The following is a 24979-nucleotide window of genomic DNA, read 5'->3' as shown; positions in this document are numbered from 1 at the left end:
CTTTATTTGTCATCGGATCCGAGCTCAAAAGTCGCTTTTGTTCAACTTTCTACAGCTAGTTTTATTGTCCTTCTTTTCCCTGGTGTCACGTTGCAGGCTCACATGTGTTGAGCCTCTCGCCCGTCCGTCCGTCCTTTAAACGAGACCACGAGCTTCCAACATAGCGATTGCAGCAGAGTGGGTAAGGCATTTTACTTTTATTGGGGTGGTGGAGATGTTTTCCCAGAGAACAAACTCATTATCTTGTCAAACTACCACTTTCAGAGTGTTTTTCTTTTTGTGTTGCTTCCAGTCCAGCAAATACGAAGCTAGAATGCCTTAAGGTAAGGTTTCCTTGATTTTAGTTCTAAATCTCAAGACAAAACTCTTATTTTCAAACAGCACTCTTTCTAATAATTCATGAAGAAACATGTTCAATACTCCTTCCTGCTTTGTCCCTGCTGGATTAGACATTCAAAGCTAGCCTAATCTATTTAAGTATTTGCTTAACTTTTCCCTCTAAATTACAGAGCTATATATGTATAGATATTTTCTTTCCCCTCTCAGCTGCACGTTGTTTGTTTGCTTTTGCTTTGTAGTGGCAGTCAGATGGGGAGGAGGAGAGCTGGGATCCTCTGTAAGTTTCTGAATCTTATATTCTGTATCTCAGTTTTCAAACATATAGCTGAATAAAAGAGCACCACAATGACTCATAGCTATACTTTGATTCATTCATTTTGGTCAACTTAGGTTGTATTGGTGTCTTAAAAATAATGTCAATTGTTTGATATGAAGACACTTGATAACATGCAGTGGGCTACATATATACTGCACAATATTATTGAATTTAACATGCATTACAAGGAATTCCCTGGGATTATTTTAGCAAAGAGCTTGATTTCACGGGTCATTAACTGTCTGTAAGAATTAGCAAATCCTCAGAGTGTTCATGGAAGTTTTACTGACTCCAACATGATCTATGTTGTTCTTCAATGGCTTCCTCAGATCCGCCGCCCCTGTTTCTCACAAGGCTTAATCTTGGCAAACTGTTGCCTTAACTAGACTATCTTGAGTTAATGTTCTGGCTTTCTGCATGTATCTCACCTCTTGTCTCCCCTTGCTCATTAGAGCGCCGCGCTGCGGGCCACACTTCCAGAGGCAATCAGTCCGGTGGGAACTTCGCGGAGGCGATAAAACGTCTGTCTTGAGGTATGATTTCTTGTCAAATTCTGCCATTATTCCCTCGCACTTCTCGTCCAAGTGTAATACTGCGAAGGTATTATGAGCAGGGGCAGTGTTGGGTGGGAGGGTCTGTGTGTGCGAGGCGTTAGTTCACGTGAGCCATTGATTCTCTGAATGTATATAAATTGAAATGTCCAGAGCCAGACCTGTTTTCTTCTTCATTCAGAGCAAACTATTCGTGGGCTTTCGTTAAACGTGTATTTAGTTTTCCTTGCTGTCCATTTAGATCATTTAATAAATACAATTGTCTTTTTTGATGCACTAGTTAGCATTATTATTTGCTATGAAATGAGGGAGTGGAAAAATTTACCCAGGATAGCAAATGAAAGATATTTTCCATTTCAGTAAATTGAATGCTGCAGTCCTATTTTTGGGAAGGACATTTGTCATAGTTACTCTGACAGTGCGTCCTCATTCTTCCTCAAAATATTTGGCTTTGACTTTGTTTGGTTCTCAAACCACCTCTTTTTTCCACTGATAATACGATCCTAAAGCTCATTCTATACCTAACAATCTTTCCCGTGACTCAACATCTTCCGCATCTCCGCGTGGAGTCAGAGGAACACAATGAAAGGCATTGTCAGCCGGAATGGGAAGATTACGGGAGTTAGAGGCGATGATCTGTGATCAATGATCTGCTCGACAGGCGAGCTTTACAGAAAGCTCCTGCCACCCTTTCAGACTGTAATCACCCTCTGTACTCGGAGATTGCTGTTCTTGCTTCAGGCTTCCTGTGGTATAAGCTGCCTTGTGTATCTCCCTGCAGTTTAACTCTTGACTCTTCTGAGCAACCTGTTACTTTCTGTCTGTCTAGAGGTATTTTTCTCCTTTATCTTTCATTTGAAGTGACCGTGTTTTCGCCACGCTTCCACTATACCTTCCCTCTGGCGATGGTCTGAGGGCTCCATTGCAAACCATGAAGCACCCTTAACGGGAGTCGAGTCATTTTAAAGTTCCATCCGTCCATTCTCTCATTATGTGTAAACACTGATCCTGTTGAGAGTCGCAGAGAAGCTGAAGCGGATCCCGGCGCGGCCACGTTGGCAGGCCGTCAGCGGGCTGACACACACAGAGAGACACACAATCATTCGCACTCACATTCGCTCCTGGAGTCGACTGTTACCTGCAGGTCTTCGGACTCGGCTTAGAAGCCGGAGAACACACACGGAAATAAATCATGTCTGTCATGCCTTGGATATCAACCAAAGAAATTGGCCTTTGACAGCCGGTGTGTATTAATATAGCTGTGCAATTGCAGAAAAAACAATGTGATTTTATCAAAGTCGGTTGTGTTTTTGAAGTTTTTCCTTCCATAATTTTGATATAATGATGACACTTTTTATGAGAATAAAAACAGTATTCATCCATCAGTCATGATATACGGTAAATAGTTTATGTATTAGATGTATTTTGAAGCAAACAGGGTGTTGTTTGGGGCACCAGAGTATAAAACAACTGTTCTTTGAACTTGTCCTACAGGGAACATAAGCATTAAAACACTGTAACAAGAACAACAACCAAAGTGCTGTAATTCTCTTAAATGCACATTAACACTCATAGAAGTCCTTGAATTTATTGCATTTGCAATCATTCAAAAAATAGGAAACATCACATCTATAACTGATTTGCAGCTGACCGTCATAGATGTATTCTATTACATCTATGATGTTAACATTGCTGATGTCATTTAGAGGATCACTGACAAATGCATCACAGCTCACAAATTTAGTAAAAATGAAAATCAGGTTTGACTCTGACTCTGACTTCTAAAGTCAAGGGCTCGCTCCGGTGCCAGGGTGTTGAGTCTTTGCAGGCTGCAATACTCAACGTGTTCTAAGTGCTGCCTGAAGCTGTTCCTGACCTTAAAGAAAGAAGTTGGTATTGTGAAATATCTACCAGACGTTTACTCAAATCTGAGTTTGCCTTTTTCGTTTTTTTCTGATTTCAAAACTGATTTAAAACCTAATTATGGCTCAGTTATTTAATTGTTAATCATTACTTTGAACTTACTAGTATTTGTTTGATACTTCATTCAGTATTTGTCTCAACTATTAAGTATTTCCAGACTTTCTTCTGCAGACGAAAGGTAGAGCCCATTCAAACATATTTAATTAGTAGATGAGGACCTTGTGACATCTCTTAACGGTGTGATGTTCAGTGCCGTTACTCCTGCAAGACATTTTGACACGTCACAGCAGGAGGAGCACGGGTGTAAATAATTAAGTAAGAATTAGGGTTCCTAATTTGGCGGCTTCCATCTCAGGGTGTTGGTGTTACGTATGCCGCCTCGCTGTCGCGACTTACTGGGACACACTTGTGCGGAACGGATCCGTCGCTCACGTGACCAGTAACACCTCGGCCCCGCCCACTAAGAGCTGAGCCAGCAAGTGTCGAAATAAGACCCAATAACTGCTCCTCATGAATGCTGTGCATGCAGTCGGTCCAAGCTGTGTCAATGTGAGTGCAAAGCTATTAGTTTTATGATAATTGTCCTCATAAGACTCATGTGTGCAGCGGGTCACATTCACCAAGGCCAATATTTAAACATCCGGCTATGTTTTGCATGTAGCATAGCCCAAGCACAATGTGAATAAACAAGTCAAATCTGCTCCAAAGGCGGTGTGTTTTCTGTGTGAACGAATGTTGGCAACATCTTGCAGACAAAAGAAAAGCAAAAAAGATAAACGCTGCCTTCACTTTGGACTTCTGGCCCCCTGTATTTCACAGTGTGTGCTGTTGTGTAAAACATCACGTTGGCTTGTTTTTCCTTGTGGAAAAAGCTTCTCCTACTTTGCTTGTTGATATTTGTATGCATACGTGTCACACGCAACTATCTGTCTTGTCTCTGGGTTTGATTTAAAAAATACCATCGCTGTCCTTGTTGCCCCCAGTTTACGATAGGAAACACCTGCTATCGAAAATGTTTTCTCACAGACTCTTTTATGGCGGCCGTCATGGTTTTTGTTGCTGACATTTTGCTTTTACTAAGTTTGTGGCATTTGTTTAATTCCCTCTGAGGCGTCGTAGATGCCGGCGGAATCCCACTGGCTGAGTCTGTCGTTTGTTTGCAGCGCTGCTCCGGACTATTTCGAGCGAGTTCAGAGCTTCGCATTGTCTTCTGTGTGGCTCACTGACCTCTGTGGAAGCTGGCGTGGAGGTACCGGGGGGGGGGTTGTGCTGACACATTCTGCGGCGGGGTCCCGTTTAATCAAACGTCTAATCTTGAACAAAGGCAAGACTGCGTCGGGAATAGCTGTGATGACCCGAGCATTGCCGCAATTTTACTCCTGGGCCGTTAAAGTTACACCAGATGCCTTTTCCTCAACAGCCACCGACCTCTCTGGGGCTCCATGCTGAGGGATGATGAGGGGTTCAAGCTCGCTGCGTGGGCCTTTTGATTGGTGTTCATTTAGGATCTCCCGCAGCGCTGAATGCTTCAGCGCCACCACAAAGTCAGAGACATTTCCCAGCACCCTCGGGCGATTCTTTCCCCGCCCGGCTGCCGCCTCCAAAGTGCTGCTCGTCTTTGAAGGTGGGGGTTTGCTGTCACAGCAGCATCACGTATGGATTGTCTGGTGAGCTGATTATGGCCATTATAAGTATCGAGCTTACTTTAAGTCTCCTTTGCAATCGATGGTGAATTACTTTACATTCCAAGTCCTCACATCCTGTCTCCCTTTGGACTTGCTTAACTAATTGAAATTGCAATCGGGGGCATTTGATCATTGCACCTCCTTATTACTGCTATGGGCATAATTCATCCACATGCATCTTGCAGACAAACGTGATCAGCGGTTGATTCCGGTAATTTTCTCTGCAACCGCTAATAGGCTTCCCAATAAATCTGATTCAGTAAGGTTTTCTATTCTGCTGGAGATGTTGCCTCCATTTTAAGTGTCAATCACAAAACCCACCTGCAGTGCACCATACAAACAGTACCTAAAGCACACGTGAATGCATAAAACATCTCTGTATATGAATCAAACTTAGCCAATATGCTATTTCTGCTACGTTCGATGGAAACGGAGAGAAGAGCGACTGGTAATTGCAAGCTCGACAGGCAGGTGGCAGCAAACTGACCGGACAAAGTCGATCTGAGAAAGATTAGGACAGTAAGGTGGTGTCATGTCAGAGTGCTGACTGAGCTGGGTACTAATTAGCCATTTCCTTTAATAGGCTTTCAATGCATCCAGGTCTCTCACCGTCACAGGGATGGAGTCCTATTCGAGTGCAGCTTTTACAGAATAGGACTGACTGTGAGCAATTTCCCTGAGTGGGGTAATGTAATCCCTTGTTGCTGCCCCCTCCCTTGCTACTAATTTGCAACAGCAGAAATGGAATGCCTCCCAGGTTACATCCGGACTGTTTGTGTAGCTTGTCTCCATGAAAGGTTGCTTGCATTGGTGGTTGGGTGAGTCAAAACCATGACATCAGAAATGCATGTTGGACCTGCTTAGGCTGACGTCTGAAAACACAAATACATTTCAGTGAATTGATTCATAAGTGAGAATGTTTTCCTTCCAATCAGACAGGTTTGAGGCGTTGAAGCAGTATTGTGAGCATTCATACCTTCTTGGAAGAGTCCTCTCAGCCGTATCCTTTTTACTCCCTAAAATCCTCCTCTGTCAGTGACTGGGTGTGTTTTTGACGTTTTGTCTCGGAACGGAGCCATGACATCTCAGAAGTGTTCGAGACTTGTAATCTTGTCTAGAAAGTGTCGCACTCGCTCGAAAGGGTACCGGTGATCTCGTTGACAACACAGAGGTGAAATAACGATCAGGCTCTCGCCGCCTTTTGCCACTTCAAACCCACCCTGTCTAGTGGGCTGGCCGAGGGGATCGTTTTGTCCAACAAGGTTGCTGAGCTGTGCTGAAGTGGGGGAAGGAGAAGAAAGGACAGTCCAGGGCCGAGGTGCTCCCGCGCCCGGCTGTTTCTCTCTCTTCCCAACGGCTCCGAGAACTTTCCAATCTGTTTTGTACCTGAGTGTCCCGCTTCCCTCCCAGCGTTCATCTGACACCACGAAGGGTTTCGGCTTCCCCCGACTCCAATGACAGCCCCGACCCTTTAGAGTGTGCACAGAAGCCGACTCGGCAGGCGCTGCCCGCGCTGGCTCCCAGCATGCTTTGCCCACCAGCACGCCACCTTACCTGGTCTGGCGCAGACTCGGCCCCGGAGACCACCTCATTATTCACGTCGACAGGGTTGTGTGACCCAGCAGCTACGCCCCGGACTTGTTCTGGGAGCATGAGCAGATGCCGGTTCCCGTCGCTGTGGTTCTGTTATCTAACTTTAATTGTGCCAGGAAGCATCTGTAATTAAAACTTCTGGAGCAAACAAACTGCGCGACATATTAGCTGTTTGGGGTTGTGATCTGTGTATATTTGAACAGATTCACAAACGACTGTCAAACCAGAATGAATAAATACAACCCATATACGGGGAAAAGTTGAATTGTTATGCAGGCCATGGTTAAGAGGTAAAAAAAGAAAGCCAGGAAATAACCTATTAATGCACGACACACACACACACACACACACACACACACACACACACACCTACCTCCAGGTGCATACTGATCAGCGAAGCGTCATTGCGTTCAGGATAATTCACCCAGGCTTTTATTTTGATGGAGCGTTTCAGGGCCGCACTTGAAGAGCCACCTTGGTCTCCCTTTGGTCGCAAGTCCCCCCATGAGACACCAGGGGGGCATTTTTTATTTTTTATTTTTTTCCGTCCTCCTTTAAATCCAATGAGTTTTGACCTTTAGCGCCGTTGGAATACAAAGTAAGCGAGACGGCGGGCCGCTGTTTAAAGCCATATCGGAACGGGGCGCCTCAGCTTGGAAACAAACAGTATCAGCACGCTGCACTCTCACAGATAAGCACAGTCGGCTAAAAAAGAAAGAGATACATATGTTTACCATTACTATACTTTGCTGCATCAGGGGAAAAGAAATTAAGGACACACAAAATGACTGACCTTGAAAATGCTGCAGCAGCTGGACGAGCTCCTTCAAATGGTCCTCGGTTTCTTATGAAAGGCAGAAGGCAACATTCAAAAAACCCAACATTACCTTTAGTGGTGACACAGTTTTTGTCTGGCTTCTAGTTTAAAAGGCAAATAGAAAGGCATGATGGCCAGTCACACATACATCAATGTTCTCTTATTTAGATACAGGCCATAGGAACGTGAATGCAGCAGGAACCTAGTGAGCAAACTTTCTTATTTCACCCTGTTGGGCCACTACAGAGCAGAGGTGTAGATCATCAGACTAAATGCATAAGTATCTTTGTAACCAACATCCGGAGACAATCATGGACTGTTAGTAGATACGCTGTCGACTGGTTTTCATAAGCAACAAGTGCCACTGTGTTGGGTCCATGAAAAAAGCAGGATGTCTTTTTGACATGTTTGCACTTGCACCAATGATGCGAGTATGGGCGAGAGAGAGAGCAATGTCCTACTATGTGTGTGTGTGTGTGTGTGTGTGTTTACAGTGCCAGTAAAAGGCCAGGCCAATCGATCAGCAGGGGCTTAACAGCTTTAGTCAAAGAGCACATTTCTGCTTGCTGCTCTCCGCCCGGCGGGCTTCCTGTGCCGTGGTTGTTCCATCCGTAAGTTCAAATGTCCAGACTGTCCTGACCCCGGAGCCCTGGTGGACTAAGATTTTTGGGGAGTTTGACAATGAAAGTGCTGGTTGTGAATAAGTTGATTTACACGGATGTAAAAGGCTGCTCAAAGAGGACAAACGCTGCCTCGATGAAGGTCAAAAGCCTGTCGAGGAGTTAAAGGATTTTCTGTCTGTGCGGCTTCCATTTCATGATACAGAGTTAGCGGTCAAAGGCAACATTAACGTTTGCATTCATGCATAGCAACTTCCTAAATAAATTTGAGTGTGTAATTGACCTACCAACACCAGTGGGCCATATAAGTCCCCAGCTATAAAGTGATGACATGTCTTCGTAGACCACCCAAAGAAGTACACGTCGCACCGGTTCCTTCTGCCAATGGGTTTTTTCCACTGGATTTTGGATTATTGCATCCAAAAACCTGCCAACGTGCTCCGTGGCAAACACAGAAATATGACACTCGCACGTTTTGTTCAGCGAGATAATCTTCACATATCACAACGCTATTTTTAAGATGTTTAAGATGTTTTAGGCTTCACTAACACCCGGCCTGCTGCGGTAAGGACTCAAGCCTTGACGGTGCAAGCTCTTCAGTACCCGTCAGCTACCAGCGTGCCCCTACCTGATGTCTTTTACGGTCACATCAGCAGGAGCAGTGAGCTGTGAGAAACCTCACTTGCACCGTGTGCAGGCCAGCAGTCTTGCTGGAGACTCGGTCCACACCAAATATTTCGCATGAGAGCCCTTGCAGACTAAATGCATTTTGGCAAAGGCCTGCCCTAACCCCTCTGCAAAGCCCGCAAGTCTGGGCAAGTGTGGACTTTTGGATTCAGCTTGTCTCCTCTCTTCACCCCCTTGAGTTGTTTTACCGCATCTGAAGTCTGTCGGGAAGCGGGCCGAGCGGAGCTACACAGCCGGAGTGCGGCCCAAAAGCCCGCATTAGTGCCGTGTGATGAGCTTGATGTTTTTAATGCTGACACCTTGTGATTGAGTGAGCGATTTATTTACGGATGATAGTAATGCATTGTGATGGTAAATAAAAAACTCTTTTGTTGAGGGGCAGCTGGTTGGGTACTTGAACCCAGAACGCATTCTTTTTTTCTGATGTAGGTGAGCCGAAAACGTAATTAACAACGAACCAGTTTCCAGTTGTTCCCGAGAATTGATTGCTTCTCAGTTTCGTGTCGTTCCTTATCAACAGAAACCACATTTTTGGAGTCATTCACCGGGTGTTGCAACTGGCACATGTTCTTATCTTAACCTCGCTGTTAGACGCTTAATCAAACCACTTCACTCACCGAATGGATCCACTAACACCAAACGCAATGGCTCACGGCTCTGAAGGAGAGACACCTCCTCGGTGCGGGCGTGTGTCTAGTCGCGCTGCGTTGTTGTTTGTGTTTCCACAGGCTTTGATTACCCCCCCGCGCAAGCCAAATCACTGGAATATGTTATTGACAGTAGAGAGGAGCAGACGGAGGTCCTCTGCATGTAGTTGTCTCTGAGGACGGGGCTCGCCGAAGAGGAGCACCCGCTGTTGATACTGGGGTCTAAAAATAAACGCGACATCGTGAGGTGCAAGTCGACGTCTTTGGCAACCAGACTTCTAATTAAACGGCTCAACCAATCCATGTCCACCGACACTGAATAAGCAGAGTAGATGTCAATTTTTTTAATTTGAAAACGTCTCACAGAATGTTTGCAAATATTTAAATATGAGTTTGTGAATAAAGGGATTGGAAAAGCTCGGCCAGCCAAGATGTTACATTTTCGGTTCTTACAAAAAGAAGAATAGTAAGTTAAGGAAGGTCTTGCTTTTCACTACATCAGAGAAAAAGTACCCGTTTCCACAAATATATGTGTATTTAGGTTCTTTCTACCATCCACAATGTGAAAGCAACATTCAATGTATCGAGAAAGACAGATGAGGCTCATTAGAGATTACATGTAGATGAAATAGGACTGACAGGGTAAATGCCTCTTGAGAGCAGGGAGTTGGTCGGCATAGTGCAATTTGACCAGAGGAGTCATTGCGTCTGCCCACAATCGGCCTGAAATCCTGCTTCAAGACTGAGAGGTTTTCATTTTGTTATGATTTTTTAAATAAAAATGCACAGAAAAGTGAATGCATTACGGGGAATTGATTTTCCTGTCCATTTTTAAAAGCCAAGGGACAAGAATCACAAACAGGAAGCACTACTTTACTAAGTAAAAAAGAGTCATTGGTTCATGGTCAGGATCAGAATCAGAATCAGAAGTTTATCGCTGTTCACTTACAAGGAATTTGCCTTGGTCATTTGTGCAACAACAAACCTATTTAGAGTACTGCATTCTTCAAGTACATAAAGACATTTTTTTAAAACTGTACAGTATTGTGATTTACAGAAACATGTGCTGAATCATATTTAGATTCATTCAGAACTCACATACCCACAGATAACCTGTTGCATATACATTCGTATCCAGTCTTATTTGGGTGAACTGGGTATAAAAATATGTGCCTAAACCCCAGTTGTATTTTTTATCCATAATAGTTGTACATTTTGAGTATCACATTTTTGCCAAGAGTTAAATTAAATTCTGGTGCATATTCATTTAATTGATCCAGCTGTCTACTCAAGCTCCCCACAGGCTTACATTTTACTGCCCACCATGCATATTTCTACGCAGCTTTCATTGCTATAGTGACTTTGGGTTGGACTCTCACTGCGACATAAATGCTGGTATATCCTCTGCTCGGTGCGTTGCCGGAGTGCATCTTGTGTGGACGGAGCTGCTAAGTTGCTGCTTTTGCTTTGTGAGCTGTGGTCACACACTACGGAGCAGAAGGCAGTTAGATTGGCTTCACATGCCAGGGACATCTACTTGTCGTCACTGCAGGTTACCAAGCAACCGGGGAAAACGCGGCACAGGCACGTCGATCTGCTCATCTAACTCCCTGGTGGAATGGCCGCGGCTTTAATAAGGGGCATTGTCAGGACATCTGGCATTTTACTTAAGTCTCAGTGGAAGTAGAAAGGTTCCCATTGCAAAGCAGTCCAAGTTTTTGATTGCATGTGAGCCTGCAAGATACAGGCGTGTCCACGTCAATCTTCAAATCAATCAAACGTTTTTAATCTTCTCTGCAGGCGACTGATATTGGAGGTTAGATTCGTTGCCATTCCGATCGACTTACCGTCAGCTTCTGATGCAGAACCCGCATGAACTCCCTTTTCACAGAGAAAACGACTGTCACAAAGATTGACATTTCAATATTCAAAGGGTTAAAAGTTCATTATGACTCGCACACTCGGTGCCATTCAGAAGCTTCCAGCCACCCCTCGGTGGCCTCACATTGCTATTATCCAACTCTGCCCGTTCATGCAGAAGGGGACATCTGGGATGACATTCTGAAGCAGATGCAGAGAGTCCATTACTGTTGTCCCCCCCCACCCCCCCTCCCTCCAGCCCCTCAGCCATATTTCCTCTGTCAGGGCAACCACGGCGATGAGATTCTAAGGGAGGTGACCAAGAGCTCGGCCTCGTCTCCAGTGCAATCTGCTTTCAGGACGGCGGAGCATGCGTCCCGGCAACACACACACACACACAAAAACACAGAGCGGGGCGCCATATGGCCGAGCCACATAATGAGGGTCATTAATGCGTCGTGATTGACAGGTGGCGGGGAGCGCCGAGTGGCAGATCCATTCAGAATAGGAAAGATAGAGACCCGGGCGTCACGGGCCACACAGGCGGAAGCACTTGGGGACGCTTTATCTTCCAACACGCCCGGTGGCAATGTCAAATATTTTACCTGGCATGACTGGGCCATCCGAATGAGGGTCCTGATGAAATTGTTTGAATATTTATGTAGAAAGTCTAAGAAGCTTTTCCTGTCTTCCTTGCGCTGGAATATTATTGATGGCTTTATGGTCTTGTCTGTTCTGCTTGGTTTGAAGTACTGTCATGGCTCGATATGATTATATTAGGCCTTTTTTTTCCCGCTGGAAAGGAGAGAGCACTCTCCGGAGGCAGATACCTAAAAATATAGCAGACTTCCAAAGGACTTTGCTCTGTTTACCTGTAACGACTGAGAATGATCATGAAGACAAATGGCAAGCTTGGCCTCCTTTTGAACCACAGCTTTCACTAATTGGTGTTCTTTGACAGCAGCTCCTGCATTTCAAACATTAGTAAACCGGTGGAGTCACACAGCACAAATATATTGACTTTTCAGGAGAAGTCAAAGCGAAAATATTGAGAAAAAAAAAAAGAATGTTTGTTTGATCTTCCCTGACAAACTGAAAGGCTTAGGACTTTATAAATGGTTATCCACTGTCAAATGGTTCTAAGGCAACGGTTACTTTTCTTTCTTTTCATACTTTAAGGACGAAGGCACGATTGCAGTTTGTGAGGTGGCTGCGGTTTCTTTGTTGAGAAATGCAGCCTGAATGCTTCTGTGTCATTGGTGCCATTGGTGACGTGGGGGTGGCCTTTTATTTGGAGCATTTTAGTGATAGATAAATGCAGAGTTTTAGAAGCCTCCAGAAGAAAGTGCTGATCTTAGAGGAACAAATCATAATAGCTTTTCCATTGATGAATCACAAAAAAGGAAAAAGGAAACGTGTAACTGTTTGAGAAGCTCACCTCTCCTCTGCTTTTATTCCAGCTTTCAGAATAATAACTTTTGCACAAACACTTAGTCCTGGTGTTTATTAGAACAGGGAATCAATGTCTGTGTGAGTTTCTGGCTTGTCTACCTGAACTTATTTGGCTGCATCAGTAACGCCGAGGCAAAGTGATGTTTTAAAATGTTTACGGAGGCAGATAAAATGATTGAGCTGTAATAAATCATGTTACTTTAGGCTAGATTGGGAAACAAATAGATGTGTCAGTGATAATAAACAGCCAAATGTATGTTTCTTCTTGTTAATTTGCAGGAAAACTGCAAAGCTCATAAAAAATAAACATCAGTGCAAAATCAATAACACACAAAATATTGGCCAGCTTTTAGATTTGGGTTATTGGACCATTTCAACCTTGCAGCCACTTATTTGAAGTTTTATAGTGTTTTTAAATTTGGTTTTCAGAATTTAAAAGCACTGGCATGTTTCCTTCAAAATTAGTTTTCACTCTTTTTTCAGGGAGAGAATGGAGGAACTACTATTAATTTTCTTTCAATTATAGGAAAAATAGAAGCGAGAGTAAGATACGTGGGTATTTCCATTAGTCTTTTTCCATTTATATTATTTATGTATTCTTTATATTCTAAATAATTTTTTCTGCCTCTACACATACCCTAGTAAATCATGTTTGAAGTCTACTGATTTATGTATAATGATGTCAGTTGACAAATGACACATTTGTCAATCCTCAACTATTAACTGTCCTAATCGTTGGTAAATATCAGGAAATCGAGGCATTCAATCTTCTCATTCTCTGCAAGAAACCCTCAAAAGCACCCTTCTCACTTCACTCAAGTCACTTCATGTCAAAGTGAAAGGTTTTCACCTTGATGACATTTGAACATCAATTTAATTTGAATTGCCCACTAGAAGATGTGGTCTATTGAGATGTCCTTTTTTTTATTATTGCAAGAGAACCGTAGGGCAGAGTTGAGTTGTAAAGCCCTGGTCCCAGCATGTGGGTCCAAGGGCACATGATTGACATTTCCAAAGACCTCTGGAGCCACAGCCAGAGCCTAAAAGCTGCCGGATTTCCAACTGGGTAAGCGAACCCCATGAATGCCCATCAATGCCGAGGCTGTGTGTGTTCCACCCACATAAGGCATCTCCTGCTGTCATGGAGACATTAACAAGGCAGGTTGTGCACTGTCCTGTGCACTGACTGTTTAGTAGGCCCTCATATGCTCTTCCTGGGTGGAGGTGACGGACGTGGCGTTGTTGCCTTGAGGCGCCTGCCGGAACAAAGCATGACACACGTTTTCTAATCTCGCTGTGATGGCTGATATTGCTTTTTTTTTTTTATTCTTAATGGACGTTTTGAACGGACACTTTTGACAGCGATGCGGTCTTGTTGCGATGGAAGTGGTGAAAAACAATGATCTCAGGCGGTGATTGTTTGGCCCAGGTAACAGTTCAGCAGTGACAGTCATTGAGTAGATTCAATATCGAGTACATGTGGTCTTATACCCCAAACCACAAAGTCAACCCTGATTCCAAAAGTCTTTTTTGTTTTTCGTCTCTTTGTCAGACAGCCTTTGGGGAAATTAAATGGTGAGATCATGCCGGCAACATGGTTGCTATAGAAACTTCACATACGAGACTCTGGGCTGGAGTTTGTGACCAGAGAGAAAGGTGAAGAGAAGGAGAGAAAAGAAGAAGTGGCTGTGTGGCATGCTCACTGGAGAGGCATCAAAGGGGGAGTCATTTGCAACACAACATCGATGCCCTGTTGTGTTGCAAAGGTTGTATTTCATCATTTCGGGCACCACATCGTAGCTGCAGTATCCTTATCAAAACCCTCCCATCCTGCTGCAGGCTGCGCTTGGATACTTCCGGGGAAGGTTTTCTTTGCATTCCAATGGAATGTGTGATAAATAGTGAGCGACACGCCGCACTTCTTTCATGCGTCATTATGAACAGAATTGGACAATACACATACATGTTACCCATCAGCTCGCTATCAATGCACTTTTGCCTTTGCTTTACCAGGTATTTGCAGGAACTGACCACTCATGAGGTTTTAAGGGCCATTCTGTATTTTTAAATGACTGTCCACATGTTGATTAGATGTTCTGTTACTGGCCCCTGGTGGTTCAGGTCAGGAATGAGAATGCAGTGGGAAGTGTAGCTTCTCACCTTTGTACTGGACTTGTATTGGTGTGTGATTTAGCGGGGCATGCTGCCAGAAAACAAGGGGTACACTTCTTCTTCTTAGAGTGCCAATCAAATCCTTCGTTAGTGTGATTGAAAACAAATGGATAACTATCACATCTAATGGAGCAAGGACAAGAAATCGAACTGTTCTTTAACACCTGTCCTTTAAAGACTACTTAAATTAGTTTAAAAAAAAATCTTAAGAAAGGTTGCGGAGAGGATGAACCTGAAGAGAAGGCAGACTAAACGTGATTGAGTGTTGAAATTAATTTGTAGTGTTTTAGGAAAAAACACCAACACTCATCTCCCCTGGAAGTCACTGCCAATGGGTACAACCAAAGGTGCACAGGGGAGAGCATGTTCACAGGGACACACTGTGAGACTTTCAACGCCAGATGCTGTCAATTTGAGACTCTTAAGGAGACGCCCTCCCCTGCTCTCTCTTCACACTGTAAACAAACACACCAGACTCTCTCACCTCTTTGTGTAGTCAGTGCGGCGCGATGCTGCATTCGGATCCAAGCTTCCTCTAAATAAATCGAACCCCGAGTTGGAGAGAGAGAAAGAGCGCGACAGAGAGAGAAAGTTGGAATGTCACCTTCTGCTCCTTGGCATCTCGACTGGGAGGGCCACGGAGAGTGCAATAGAGCACAGTGGGCCCCCACCCCCTCCCTCCTGAACCTTAGCCTCGGGACAGATGGCGGGTGTGGGCCCTTGGACCTGTTAATGAGTAGGTCGTGCCAAGCGGTGTAGGACGCAGGGACATTAGGTTAGGCTGCTCCATCGAAGCCGTGATCCGCCATGTCAATGGGGCGGTGCCACGCCCCGTGGGCTCAGCGGACGCTAACAGTGCAGGCGCGGTTCAAGACCTGAGCACGGACAAAGCCGCTTTGGAGGACGTTGCTGCGCAAAAACAAGGTGCTGTGGCCATCGGTCAACTCTTGAAAGTCTGCACACAAGGCAGTGGACTGCGGCCCCATCGTGACTGGCCCCATCGGGACTGGCCCCATCGTGGCGTTCCAACGGGCTGCAGGAAATTTTGTAGGCGTGATGGGACGTACAAAAATGCCCCTCGGAGGTATTCCCAACAGGAAGGCGGCCATTTCACTTTTATGATGACCTTTGACCTTTTTGAGCTATCCGAGCTATCCGGGTTTAACAAACTCCTCCCAGTGATTTATTCCAATCGATTTAAATTTGGTCAGAATAATCGTAAGACCTCCTGCGGTGAAAAGTTATCACACTGTCAACGAGATTCTGCAGCAAAAAAACACACTTTACCATTAAACGGAACAAGTAGTAGCTTATGTTATCTGCTCTTCTTCAAATGTGTAATATATTGTACCGTCTTGACTCCGATGACATGTGCATGACAATCATATTAATGGCGCCATCCAGTACCCTCAACACTGTCCACTCCATTGTTGTGTTACTGATCAGTTTTACAAACGCATAGGATTTGTGATACAAACCTATAGAGAGAGGATTATCGTTAGACTCGTCACACAACACTTGGCCGATCACCGGTTCAAATAAGGAGGCGTCGTCTACCTCTGGAGGCCACGATGGGAGCAGGCGACTTGGTAAGAGGAGCTAGAGCGTTAGTGCAGGGAGGACGTCGGGGGGCTGAATGGGTCAAACAAATGCAGGCTGCTCACCCAGGAGATTGTTGTTTGTTTCCCAAACCATCTCCTCCATCTTAGTGAGTGAACAGAGGGTCAACTTAAGCCAAAGAAGAGCTCGTAGATATTAGAGTCTTATTTTTTTCACTTATTCCCACCAGTGCCTTCACCTTGTACTGATCTTAATAAAACATACTTTCTTTTTAGAATTGGCAGGATTTCTGTTTGTGAAAAACCGAAAAGTGTTTTGACACCTTTCGGGAGACATTTACCCGCCTTAGAGATTTGTATTTTACAGATGTGATGGGCCTCAGAATTAGTCACCAAAGCTGATTCAAACTTTAATTGACTCTGCAAAGCTTTGACATCTTTAGTCTAGCAATATATTAAATGAATGTAACTGTATGAATGCCTATTTGTTCTGTTTTTTTTTTTAAAGTAATATCAAATAATCTGTCTGGCTGTAATAATTAATTTAATTAATTAAATTAAGGTGGGCTATTCCACCTGCTAAAGCCCAAATGCCCTTTGTTAGCCTTCATCTGTGAGTCATTTCATTTTAACAGTAAAGCGAAATTATCATCCGCATTGGTATCCGCCCCAGATACAAATCCGACTATTGGGCTCGGATATAAAGCAGTTTTATCTGAGCTAACACTTCAGCTCCACTGCAAAGAATAATGTGATAGGGCTAATGTAGGTGGGAATAGACAGGCTGCATCGTGGGAGCTCATTTGTAAAGAGTACAGGTGTAAGGAGAAGGAGAAGAGACAGGTAGGAACTTGTGATGGATGATGAGGGTACACAGTGGACCAGTGACAGGAGAACATCAATAGTTAAAGCATCAGTGATGTATTGCATTTTGTAGTTTTGCGCCACTCAGTTGAAGTTGAAAGTAGTTTGGGGATTGCAACAGCCCCCACCCAACGCTTTGCTGTGTCACATGTAGGGGGTGAGATGCTTTTGAAATGGTATTGTCAGGCATAATCAGCCATCAGCCTGCTCACTGGAGGATTCCTTTTTTTTGTTCCTCCGAGCAAAGAGCTGAAAGGCGTCTGATAGGCAGTGCAAGACAGACCCAGGCCCTACTACCTATTTGATATTCCCCTTTAGTGCCACTGAGTTGTGTGTGTGTGTGTGTGTGTGTCCTGTTTTCTTCAGCATGCAAAATGGCACCATAACAACCGATGCTAGTGATGGAAAACTCTCTGCCCCCGTCCACTCCCTTTGCAGCCGAGTATCATGTAGTTATTCACTTTTTGAGGGACGTCATCCGACCCACTTCTATATATTTGTTTCTACATCAATTCTTAGAACTTATCTAATTGAAACATGCATTTAGGTGGTATCGTGATTATGTTAGATACATAATAATAACAAGTGTACATTTTCTATTTGATTTGCAGTTGTGTTTTTCTCTACATACAAGAAAAAATGACCTTGTAAAAAAGACCAACATAAAAAAGATAAGCCTAATGTAACAGTCAAAAGTGGAGTTTTATATTCATTAGTATTTAAGTCATGTAAATGCTTTAAATGTCATCCAGTCCATTTTAAAGCAGAAAACACTATTCATGTATTATTCCTGGTGTAGAATTTGAAATATATTACTGCTGTTTCCAATTGAGTTGATGTTAATGTTAGTGAGACCAATTCTACCCACTGTGCCACAGACAAATGTTGCCTTTAGCTAAATGCCAGCAACAACTTCCTCCCAATGACATTGGTTGTTCAGCAGTTTAGTTTAGCATGTTAGCAACATTTTCTAATTAGCACTAAACGCAAATTACCCCTGAAGCGAATGACTGAATAAACCCATAACGCACTTACTGTAAGTCGCCTTGGATAAAAGCATCAGCTAAATGACATGTAATGTAATGTAATAATGCATATGGCATAAGTATATAGTTACGTCATGCATGTGAGAGTCACATATTGTATAGATTCCTTTGTCATGCTTTGAGTCTCTGTACTGTGTTAGCGTACTCCGCCACAGTCAACACTAGCAAATCCACTGCTCAATGCCTCAAATTGTTCCATTGACATCCATCAAAATGAAACAGGATGGTATGTTGAAGATGATATCCATCATGGAGGGGCCATTAATATCCACTCGAGACTCACAAAACACATTGTGTCCCAGACACTCCCCAGGCTCCTGGGTCACTCCTACTTCTTCTTCCGTCTACACGGCCTCGTGGGAGATAAACAATCATTCTCTTCCACCGGCTAATAAGCTTCTGACTTCTTGGTATTCTTAAACATGGATGCTATCAGTATGTATATGATTCAGTTTGTTTTCTCCCCTTCAATTCCTTTTTAAAGAGCACCCCTCACGGACCACCAGAATCTTTGGTTCAGGGCTTGGCTTGTCACTGTATGACATCATACTCATGTCGAACTGGCGCCTGCGTCGTTGTTTCTGGGCAGCAAGGAGAGGCGAGAGGAGTCAGACTCCGTCTGCGATGAAACAGTGCCATCTACGGCAAATCTTAGTGCAGGTACCTGGATTTAATACAAATGAACCATTGCAGTCCAATAGCGAAACATATTATATATATATATATACATATATATATATATATATATATATATATATATATATATATATATATATTACAGCAAGGATTTACAGAGAACGTTTTTTTACTGATGCTCTGCATTTAATTGTTTCAGTGATAAAAGAGTAAATAAGTACGCCTGTTAGCTACACTTTACTATTTTAAGAAGACAGTGAGGAGGCTCTCTCTTTTTATAATTAATTTACAGTTCATTGATATATCCTGCATGAAATGTTTTATGAAATGAAGTTTATATATATATATATATATATATATATATATATATACACACACACGTTTGCCCCTTTCTGTATTCTTTTATCTGACGTGATTCACATTTCCTCTTAAAAAGTCTTAAAGAGTTCCAGCGAGAGGAGGAATTGCTCCAAAATGAGTCCAGGGTGAATCCAGGGCTTATCTGACTGTAAATATTCTTCTGACAGCTGGAAATTACTCTGATGTGTCAGACTTGGCTCCTGTCAATCACACTTCAAGGTCGGTCGCTCGTCCTCACAAAGCTACCATAGGTTTCATCAAGGTTTTGGTATATTTAGCAATCCTGCCAGTGAATTGGTAGGACAGGACTCATGCTTTGATGTTGTGTTTTAGCTGGTGAATCTCTATTGTATTACATAGTGTTATTTTTAATCATAGATGTGATGATGAGTTGTGTGATTTTTTTATGATTACAATTAAATATTACAGCAAGGATTTACAGAGAACGTTTTTTTACTGATGCTCTGCATTTAATTGTTTCAGTGATAAAAGAGTAAATAAGTATGCCTGTTAGCTACACTTTACTATTTTAAGAAGACAGTGAGGAGGCTCTCTCTTTTTATAATTAATTTACAGTTCATTGATATATCCTGCATGAAATGTTTTATGAAATGAAGTTTCACAGTATAGCTCTACTTTAGGTTGAATATATTGTGTCAATGGAAATATCAGTAATGCAATAAATCCTACATAACGTTCCCAAATGTAAGCAGGCTGATAAGCTAGATTGAGACTGGATATTGTACGACATTAGCTGCTATGCTTCAGGCCTCTGTACATTAGTGTTCTCGTTGTTTGCACTTCAGCAGAATGGCTGTAGTCACAGCTGCTTGTGTATTTGAGTCCTATTAACGACAACTGTCTTAAGTTAAAAAGCCATTTAAGTGCGGTGACAATATATTTGGGGTTTAATGTGTTGAAACTGGTTCGCATGTCTCTACTCTCATCATTTCTTCCTTTTACTCGCTCTGATTTTGGCCAACAAAACCAGCCGTGGTGGCAAGTAGCTTCCAAACGTTAAGCACAAAACCATCATCTCATCTCTCCATTGACGCCTTCTATTGAACGACAAAGGCCACAACGTAAGCCGAGTGTCCTGGGAACTAACTAGTGCCCGAGGATCCTGGGAGGCTGTGGTTTGACCCCTGAGGGAGCCGAGACACTGTCGGTTCCCCTCCCAATCAATTACTGAATCACAGGCGAAAGGACGACCCAATCCCCGTCCTGTGTGCCTGGCTCTCGTCTTACCCTTTCCCCCGACCGGCGCTCTCTCCCTGCTCGCTCACGCTCTCTCCGACTCGGCTGCAGGCGGAGCGCGGCTCCTGGGAACCTTTTTTGCGAGGGAGATGCTGGTCGAGCTCCAGAAGAAGCTTCAAAGTCGACTGCTCCGTCCCAGCAGGAGGGCAGACGGGGTGAGTTTTTTTTTTTACCACACACTCCTTCACATGTTGCTTATTCCTAAACTGCTCCCCCGTGAACGTGTGCAGATGAGACGCGTCGGTTTTCATTCCACTTCCACTGCTTTCGTCCTGTGAAGAAGTGCACTGTTTTATCTTATTATTTAGTAAACAATTTCAAGGCTTACAGGCTGAGTAGGGAGCAGCTTATCCCAGCAGAAAAAGCTGCCGCGGTGACAGCTGGAATATGAGAAGACTGACATCACTTGACTGGTTTATGAGAAATGCACACCAGCTGTGAAATAAAGCCTCTTTTTTCCCCTGGGTGCAGCACAGATTTAAGATGGATTTTCCTGCGATGATTTCTGCTCGGGATGGAGAAATGAAGCGTGGATTAGCTTCAACCCTCATGAGAAATAATAAAAGTCGCTCTCGGTTAGAGTAATGCATGATAATGTCGTCTCGCAAACCAAATTCACAACTCTAGAGTTTTCTGAATCTTGCAAAAACTAGATATTTTCTCTTCAAAATAAGAATAAAACATAAATATGATCTAGTGTTTTGCTCAATAAGCTCAACAAGGTCCACTGACTGAGCTTTCCTCCACATTGACTTTGCTCTGTTGCCATGGAAATGTAGATGTCCCATGATCCTGAGCGCCTCTTATTCATGTTAACTTCAAGTTGAGCTCGTCGGCTCATTTTAAGCTTCCAAAGAAACTCACACACTGTCAGTGTGGGTCGACACACTGTGCGACTGCAAACCAATATGAAAGGAGCATCACTCAAGATACTTTTCTGTAAATATGCATAGGCGGACAATTTCAATTAAGTGCCGTAATGGCGGACTCCGCCACAAAATATAAGGAGAATATGTGCTGATCCAGTGGGGCTTCAGCTTTAAACATTTTAGGGAGGTGAGGATTCACTCCGGTTGACATGACCAATATTCACTGTATACCAATGACACCAAATCAACTACACAGGTGACGTGTTTACTGCTGCATTACAGAGATGAAATGTTTGTAACTCTGCAATGTCATCTAACCATTATAGAAGAAGACGGCACGAACTGGTTTAACCTTCACATTCAGCCGCTTTTACAACTAAACAACTGATAGCACCACATAAAAGCATCCAATAATGGCACTAAAGGACCGATCCCTGTATCCGGCTCGGGATCACAATACAACAGCTCTCCTGCTTCCCTCATTTGTCATGTTGTTAACTTAGACATCAATTGGTCTCACTTAGGAAGCAGCTTTTATCCACGGCGCTGCTTGGCAGCTTGTTAGAGGACTGCAAAAACGAGGCATTGTGTGCACAGTTGTTGCCTTCAGTAATGAAAGCCAGAGATGTGTATTAAAAATCTATTAACTACCCCGCGCTGATTTCTGCAGGCAGAACAGCGGTCATTGCTGAGTGAAGGTTGTTCGAATCAGGTGGGACTCAAAGGCAAAAGAGGAAAAGAGAAACACTGGCCGCCCGTTGCCTACCGGCTATCTACGAGGCAGTGTACACCGCGGCAGAGGCGTCCTTAAAATATTCATGAGCGCTCCGAGGGATGAATTAGACATGTTAAAGTGCACCGACTCTACAGCCTTGTTGGAATAAGACAAACGAGTGGGAGCTTTGAGGGGTTGTCGTGTTTCAAAGTTTGAGACTTCAGTGCCTCGGGAACATTTGGGAGAAGTTTGGGAGAATGCAGTGGCAGCGTGAAGTACATGAAGAGAATACATCTCAAGTAATTCAAGGCACTTGGAGTTTGCCCTCCCCCTCCGACGAATACATGAATAAAGAAATTCAAATTTTAAGGTCTTGGCAGAAGTCCCAAAGAAAAATGAGCAAAGTTAATAATTAACAAGAAAAAATACAATCATTTGGAAGCGGCTGGCGAAAAACAAAATGTACATTTTGAATCTCTGCCCAGCGCCTGGAGGACTTGTCATCCATACAGGTTGAGGACCATGTGTATCTGTCAGGTTCAGTACACACTGCTTTATCAACTGAGCCCCGCGTTTTTTAACACCGTCTATCGTCAGCATTTATTCGGCATCAGTCACTGACTGAACTATAACTAAGGTAGCAGATGTATTAAAAAAAAGGTCTAGGAGAACAGTTTGTCAGACAAAACGTTCACTGATTAAAATGTCCCACCGTTGATACCTTAGTTAAATGTAATTGGTGACAATTGTCAGCCGGCTGCAGAAAGCTTTGTAAAGACAACTGAACCGATAAAGCACACTGCTATTGGGGGATGACAGCCGAGGATACTCACAGTAAGAGACACAGGACAGCCATTCCGATGGCCTGCAATCCAAACACCTGCCTGCAGAGATTCATTTTAAGAAGAAACTGGTTTGTTAGGTTGGTCAATCGATCTCCCTCTGTAAAGCTGTGCAACCGGATCCCTACAAGTAGCTTACTTTTAAAGACACGGCAAGATAGACCACCTGAGAAACGGCCACGTTATCACAGCATCCGGGTACCAGTGGGGTCAGCGTGAAGCATCATTGGATGGATATACTTTGAATTAATATCTTTAAATCTTCTATAAACCGATGCACATGTGCTCACAACTCACATCATTTTTGCATTTAGGGGAATAATTGGCCCCAAAAATAAGTCTGAGCTTGAATTAATAAAGCTACCTGAAGCTTAGTCCCACGGATGTGTCGAGTGATCCGCAGTTAAAATGCACAGCTCAACTCTCAGTTGGCAGAGAAGTTGTTATTCTGCACCAAACAAACGCACCGTCAATACGTGTTGTTTTGTCAAAGACGGGTGTTGATTTGAGAGTTGTCTGTTCACACATAACACTTTTATATCGGTTGAATAAAGGTGTTCAGTCCCAAAATGAGTAACTGTGCTGAGTGCGGTTGATTTGCGTGTAAATTGACACATATTTTCTATGAAGATGTTTTCTTGAAGATGTTTTATTGGCTTAGAAGCCTCTAAGGATTTTGCACACAATGGCATGTGTATGTCTATCAGTATAGCACTATAAGCACTTTGCAACTTTGCTTGGAAAGGAGCTGTATAAATAAAGTTGTTATTATTATTATGAAGTGCAAGTCTCAGACAGACTGCCTCTTTGCAGCTGTAAAATCCTAAAAGAAAATCAAGGCCTAATAAAAAAGTCTTTCTCGTGAAACCATGAAAACAGACAACAAACATCCCTACATTCATTTGTCTCCAGATTTAACTGAAATATTCGGTTTTGTTTTAAGCAATGTTCTTGTACCTTCAGTCTTCACTCAGTTTAGTTTTACAATCCACTGCGATTGTTGTTTTTTTCTTCTTTGTTTTGGTTGGGGGGGGGGGGGGGTTGAGCTCCTCCAGCTTTTTAATATTACTTTAAGTATTTCCAATTGTTGCGTATTGCTGTTATTCATCATTGAACCTGCATTTTGCAAATAGACTAAATCAAACAAGTGAAAAAAAAGCAATTCACTGCAGCACATCTCTTGATTACTCACATTTCCTCATCAGGAAAATAAGCACCTTGATGTTTATTCAGCAGACAATATTTAGAAGACAAAGCGAGAATCAGTTATACTATTTCTAGAAGCAACCTCTAATTTAAGAAAACACAAATGTGCCACAGTAGATAAGGGTTGCTCTTATAACAAAAACTGCTACTTCATTTTACGTCTTTTTTTTTTGCTATAGATTCACACAGTCGCATACAGAATGGGATGGTTTCTCGGGTCCTTTTCGTGGCTGTCGATTGCAATGTCCCCTTCAACAGTGGCTGCTCCATCATTGCCCTTTTAACGAGGTGATATCCCGACACATGGGAGCAGATGTTGCAAAGAAAACACATTTTGACGTGATTGTGATCGATGCTCACCTCCTACCATATCCACCGCATAATTTGGCGGATGGCATCAGGATAACAACCTGCATTATGTGGAGACAGCTGTCGCCATGGCGCCCGGGCAGTCATGGCATTGGCTCCTGCCTCCTTTTAGGCAGAGGCGGGGAAGCCAATTAGAGTGATTTACAACTTGTTTGTGTCGTCACAACCTTGGAACCCGTCCAGCTGAAGAAAAATACATGGCCACCTTGTTTGTAATAAGGATACATTTTTTTGCTATAAATGTAATGTAGATCTGAGACGTTTTTTGTTCTTTATTTAAAGGAAATTGTTTAGGAGATGTAAGGACTGTATTGCTGTCTGCTGTCATTTATGAAATATGTTCCTGTCTGATGATATCTACCCTTTGTATTCAGTCTTAACTGCAATGTTTTGTGATTATGTTCGACAATGTGTTCATATCGGTGAGTCTTCTCTATTTATGTCAAATGTAAATGAAAACAGAAAAACATCTGCGCAACATCAAAATAAACATTTTTACAGCTGTTTTGTCACATTTTCTTTTCTATGGGTCCTGCACGATGCACCATAACCATGAATAGTACGTATGTCTCTTTGTGATTGGTGTATTGGAAG

At 43.2% G+C, this 24979-nt stretch overlaps 1 long non-coding RNA gene across 1 annotated transcript; it reads left to right on the top strand.

Moving 5' to 3' along the window:
- The first annotated feature begins 39 nt into the window (after positions 1-39).
- Positions 40-24395, top strand: LOC144410312 (uncharacterized). The gene is made up of 5 exons (XR_013468281.1): positions 40-181; positions 293-323; positions 1108-1188; positions 20436-20539; positions 24196-24395. It is a non-coding gene; the product is annotated as an uncharacterized LOC144410312 (long non-coding RNA).
- The last annotated feature ends 584 nt before the right edge of the window (positions 24396-24979 follow it).

Source organism: Gasterosteus aculeatus, chromosome 7 (assembly GCF_964276395.1).
Source record: "Gasterosteus aculeatus chromosome 7, fGasAcu3.hap1.1, whole genome shotgun sequence".
NCBI classification, from domain to species: domain Eukaryota; kingdom Metazoa; phylum Chordata; class Actinopteri; order Perciformes; family Gasterosteidae; genus Gasterosteus; species Gasterosteus aculeatus.
Note: the sequence above shows the minus strand (reverse complement) of the source record. Positions and strands in the feature narration are given on the sequence as shown.